Source organism: Ptychodera flava, chromosome 18, assembly GCF_041260155.1.
Source record: "Ptychodera flava strain L36383 chromosome 18, AS_Pfla_20210202, whole genome shotgun sequence".
Taxonomy (NCBI): Eukaryota; Metazoa; Hemichordata; class Enteropneusta; family Ptychoderidae; genus Ptychodera; species Ptychodera flava.
The window spans coordinates 16,964,530-16,970,529 of NC_091945.1; the positions used below are offsets into that span (position 1 = coordinate 16,964,530).

Sequence of the window (6,000 nt, forward strand, 5' to 3'; positions counted from 1 at the left end):
AAAACGTGGACACATTTATCAAGGACTGCTGGTTTTCTCCGTGCATCGTAGATTCCATTCAATAAATTCAGAGATTGATTTTCCTGTCATGATGGACAAAGAGGATGAGCAACACTGTGTTGAGTCGTACCTTTTTAATTTGAACAGACACTTCCACAGTCTCCGGATGCTCATTGAGTCAAACCAAAATGAAATTTGTTCTGCAGTCGAGAGAATCACCTGCTCATGTGTAAACTCTACAGCATCAAATGCTGTCCAAGGCGATCGACAAATACGTTTTTTTAAGCTCTACGGCTACGAAAACATGCTTTTTATTTCCGCGTTATTATTGCTAAGGAATGCAAATTCGTCCAGGTTTAATAGGAAGAGGGTTCAATTCATGACCCCATTCTTTCCCGACATCGTTAGCTTGAAAAGTAGTTTCAGATTCCTACTCAGCGGGCACCTGGTGATCAAGAAGTTCCGTTGACTAAGCAGAAGGGGAAATTCGAACGACATTTGCGGATAATACGATCTTTATCCACTGTCGTATCTGTTGTCGTTTGATCAACGTCTCTCCGAACGATCCAGGAAATGACAGACGGGTGATGGTTTAGCGACGGTCGCACAGACAGCAAGGCGTTTAAACAAAGCGGTCGCCGTGGTGTCGTTATGACATCACTAATGATGACATTCACTATGCCTGTTTTTCCTTCAGTGTGACTGAGGCGGCATTGTAATCACCTGTCTCGGCATTACTCAATGCTATTCCCCTAAAGTGTTTCAACAAATCCTGGTGCGTGACGTGGGTGGGGCCTTGAAAAATTGATAACGATTGTTACAATCGTGCGTCTTTTGTTTTTTGTGTTCAATAATTAAGCGATCATATGCTTAGAAGGGGACATATTGCTTTCCCAAATATTCTTTGTTTTTATTACACTTTTGTGGCGTCTTTGCATATCTATGTGATTTCGTCGAACGAAATAGCATAGCTAACCAGCAGCTGTAACTTTTGATGATTTTCTTTCCACTATTTTTTGTTTTATATGTCAACTGCCAGTTCTTGTTCTAATCCCCAAAGCATGTTGAAGTACCTACTATTTCGCTTGTTAAGACAGGTCAGTATGTGTAGAATGTAATTCCGTTGCTCACATTTGAATTCTAGTACTGACCAGAATTCGCGCGTGCGACGTTAACAATAACAAATGCAGTTCACATGTACGGGCATAGGTTGAGTTGACAAGTACATGCTTTGGGGAGTAGAACAAGAAACTGTAGTTGGCATAAAAAAACAAACATTGTATAAAAAAATCACCAAAAAGTTACAGCTACTGTCCCTAGCCTTGAAAGGAACACAATTGTTTGCAGCCCTAACCGTTTTATTTCATCATGCAACATCACACGGTACGGGGAAAACATCAAAACGCCCGTATTTTTTTCGCAGGATCAATTCAATCAAAGACGCAAGACATGGGCATTTGTTAATATTTCCACTGTTGTTTGATAAAAAATATATGACTTGATCATCAAACTTGATAAATAAAATTAAGTATTCAGTATTATCCTTACCAGTTTTCTTGAATTGCCTGGTCACCATTAAATACACCGAAAAGTCTCCCTTTAAAACTGATGGGATGAATTTTTTACTTCATCATTTTGTGCGTCGGTATGTTTATTTCAGACAAAGAAAGGCTGAAACAGAGTAGTGAAATGTCAAGCAATGCGAAATGTCATCGCCTCTGAAACAAAATGCTCAAACGTCGCAGTATTGTGCCCCTCCTTATTAAAATGGCGTGCTGCCACGAAGCTGAGACACTTTCATCGATGCGGTGCGATGCAATGCTCAACTTGCTCTTTCGTTTGGTATTTGATTGACGACGTGAACATTCCAGTAAAGTTTGGAATTTTCTGTCACGGAAAAACTACAGGTCACTTGTTCCGGGAACAACCTACCTCATAAACAGCCGTACGTGCAAACTTGAAGCGTTACGGTAATGACAACAATTATTCGTACAGAAACACGGACACTTTCATATTATATGTATATTTTTGGTAGCGCCATTGGTCTTACACAAAGGTGATACAAACCATACGAGATAAAATTAAGGCAAATCCATTATTTTTCGGAGATATTGTTTAAACAATTGTTTTTGTGTAGTAAGTTCCTTTACACATTTTACGTGATTAAATGATAAATGCGATTTTCCATTGCAACTTCATCAATGTCATATCGATGACAGAAGCGACCTAAGCATTGACGTCACCACTATCAGATTGATATTCAAGTCTCATGTCACTCCCATATCTCATAGAAATAACTACTTTCTGCTCTAAGTCTTTTATGGCTTTATGTGTACAGCTATACAAAACACTATCACGGCACTTGGCCGGGACGGATCACGCCAGGACGAACGTAGCGCGCAAGAACAAAATAGAAAGGTGCATTTGAGACCGGTAAAATCAAAAACAATAATGGTGAATATGAATCTCACCTGTTTGAAGTGACTTTTTTAAACGCCGTTTGTGATATGCGAGTCCCTCACCGCAAGGTTAAGACGTGATGCCGTGTGACTGCAAACGAGTGGCAAATCTTTATACAAGCCAATTTAACGTAAATTCGAAATCTCGCGTTAGTTCGCAACAGTTCTCGAGCCTTGACGATAGACATTGCCAGGTGACTCAAGAGGATGGCGGCGTGCGTTTTGAGACATCTATCGTTATGTGTTCTACAGGTGTGGCGTTGACTACAAATCTGTGGTCGGTCCAGGGTCTCAATGGGGAAATCTAAACTTTGACGATGCCTCACATAAAATTTCCTGTTCTGCCACTATTTCAATAAACTAGACGATGTGTTGCCTACGTCATGGTATCTCAAAAGCGTGATTCCATCCCTAATGTTGATCATGGAATCTAAGTTTAAATAGAAAAGTCACCATCTTCTCAAATTATAAATGTATCTTTTTTAATGGGAGAAGTTGTTTATGCTGTTCTCCCTTTTGAAACATGTCGAGTTATCAATCATCCGAGCTCTACTCATGCCTTGCGTATACATATAACATGTAAATATGCTGATGAAATCCTATAATATGTAAATATGCCGATGATATCCTATAACGTGCAAATATGCTGATGACATCCTATAACATGCTAATATGCTGATGACATCCTATAACATGCTAATATGCTGATGACATCCTATAACATGCAAATATGCTGATGACGTCCTATTACATGCAAATATGCTGATGACATCAACTCTAGTATGTACCGTAATTTATGCCATCAAAGCGTTTACTTTTATATCTATAAGCAGAGAGTGAGTAGAGTTGTGATGGCTGACAATGTACCATGTTTCAGCGAGCAGAACAGCGTGAATAGTTTCTCGCATGACACGAAAATAAGAGAAATAATTCGAAAAAGATAAGCGACGATGTCCCTTTCAATGAATAATTTACAAGACGAACCAGGCGTAACGTAATGTGTGCATGCCAAATGTCCCCATCCGTCATTGAACCAAACACATTGATGACAATGTCAAGACCTTGGAACGACAAATTAATGATTCTTTGAGTTTCTGAATCTGCAAGATCAGGTTATTTTCCCAAATTTCACAAATTAATCACGTTGTCGTCATGGCCAACCAACACGTAATCACCACTGTGTGTCGGCTGATTGTCTTCTTCTAACTTATTTCCATTCGGGAAAAAAATTAAATCAGTTAACAAAAAATTGTAACACAGCAAATCAAGGCTGTTCCAGCTACTGACCTATTCCCCTACTTTCTCTGAACTCGTGTAATGAGGGATTTTGATAGTGCTTGGCTAGGAAAGACCATGGATCTTTAATATTAGTTTTCGTGGGTAAATGCACATTGGATAAAAATGGATTGCTTTGAAAATATATATTTTTTTGATATTGAGTGATCATGAAAACCCACATTTTCAAGTCCTGCTTAATTTCATAATGTCAAATTTTTACAACCAAATGCACCATGGACAACTTACACAGTGTATAACGCTTGGCAGTCCCATCGAGGGAAAGCTAGATGGATATTAGGTCATGTGATTACAGTGTGACGTCATATGTTTCGAACAGAGTGAGCACTCTCCACTCTATGCGTGACACTCAGTGTAAAACCATCACAATTAGATCTAGTTAAGGAACTTTATCCGCTATAAAATCACAGTTTTTATCAGAAATGCTGCCATTATAGATTCCTGTGAAGAATCTTAAAAGATATTTGTCCGAAACACATGTTTTCTGAAAACTCCTTGAATCAGACAACTTCAAATGTTAAACGCTCGAGATGGAAAGGAACTGCGCACTTAAAGATAAAGACACACATCATGGCAGGTACTGTAGCTCTTTGCAAAGAGGACTTTGATCTTGATTTCTTTACATGGTATTGATAGCATCACCAACGACAGAAAATTTCAGTGGAGGAGACTGAGACAAAACTATGAAACGAAATGAGGCCGAAGAAACAAACAAACCAATGCTCCTTTATGCTAATCTAAATACATGTAGTCGACTGTAGTCAAGTGTCTAAGATAATATAAAGACGCGATGGGGAGCATAAAGAATGACTGTTAAACTTGTAAACACATTGAAAGGGCCCGTCAGGAAGAGGTTTGTTGACCGTAGCGTGAATAGACACGCTGCGGTAATAGGTTTCCTTTTGTGCGGTTAATTAGCCATACCGTTTTGATTAAAATCATACAATAATTCCATCATGACACTTTAACAATTAAATGCAATTGTAAATGCAGTGATCTTAGACAGCACTGGAACGATCAGTTGCTAATAACATACCTCTTGTAATCATTTGAAGACTGGTAGATGTCAAGGAGTGTAAAAAATGTCTATATATTAAACGATGACTCTTATGGCATCGTACAGTACACTAACCCAAAACTCAATGGCATATTACTGTTGAATATAGCTAATACTATTACCCTGTAATGTACGACTAGTAAACTGGTTTTGCTACGTGTATACTTACTTTCTTTCTGTAAAGCTACGGTCAGGTGGCAATCACCAGAATATTGTTTAACTGTTCCGACTTCGACGTATGGATTACGAGTATATTGCAGCTTTCAGGTAGCTTTAGCAACACCGAATATCAGAGTCCAACGTGAGTGACCGTGATTTGAAGTAACAAACGCTCCGCTCATCCCGGTCCAGTCAGATGACGTCATGACTGTGGCATCGTCCCACGGTCGCTGATTGGGTAAGCTGCTGACCACCATCACGGAAGAAATGTTTCACGACACGAAATTAAATAAATGCCACTCAATTAAAAATTCTCTCATAAAATGACAACAGTGTCTATGGTGCATTTTATGTTTTCAAGGAAAGGTCGGTAAACGGAAATATAACGCCTCCACAAAGTTGTTGATGAAAAAAATAAGAGGCTCACCTCAACCGAAATGAGTTCAACCCTCATCTGTCTCGATGCAATTTGATGGAAACAACATTATTTATCTATTTTTCTGTTTATCTTTTCTTTGTTCATGCATTTGTTTGCGTTCATAATATTTGCTTAACAAAACGTTTGGTTCCTTGTGAGGATCAATACGGATATGCCAAATAACAAACCCGATCTATTTTGTACCGCTCTGATGCGAAAAATCACACAAATCACTCGTTGCCATAACTCCTGGGCGGCGAAGGGAAACCTTGTGAAGGGCAGAACCTTGCAGGAGGGCAGCGTGCCATGTCTACGTCAAGGTTTCAACCTACCTTCCTCTGTTTGTCAAATACTTTGATTTATATCCATTTGCATCTAATTAATGTTGAAATCGAAACTTGCTATAATGTAACGATTGAAAGTTATGAAGAGAATTGAGGCTAATCTTTAAATTTTAATATTCTCTCTCTCTCTCTCTCTCTCTCTCTCTCTCTCTCTCTCTCTCTCTCTCTCTCTCTCATATCATTTTTTTTCTTTCATACATTAATGCCTCATCAAATTCATCGTTATAGAGAATAGATGTCACGATAAATGAAAAATTCATTGCACTG

The 6,000-nt window shown here is 38.8% G+C and overlaps 1 protein-coding gene across 1 annotated transcript in view; it reads right to left on the minus strand.

The window, feature by feature from the left end:
• LOC139117017 (5-hydroxytryptamine receptor 1B-like) overlaps nt 1–5,118 on the minus strand; it is a 28,830-nt gene extending 23,712 nt beyond the window's left edge. Inside the window, exon 1 of the mRNA XM_070679817.1 lies at nt 4,982–5,118. The gene's annotated coding sequence lies outside the window, so the exon portion shown is untranslated. The remainder of the gene's footprint in view (nt 1–4,981) is intronic.
• Nucleotides 5,119–6,000: the final 882 nt, after the last annotated feature.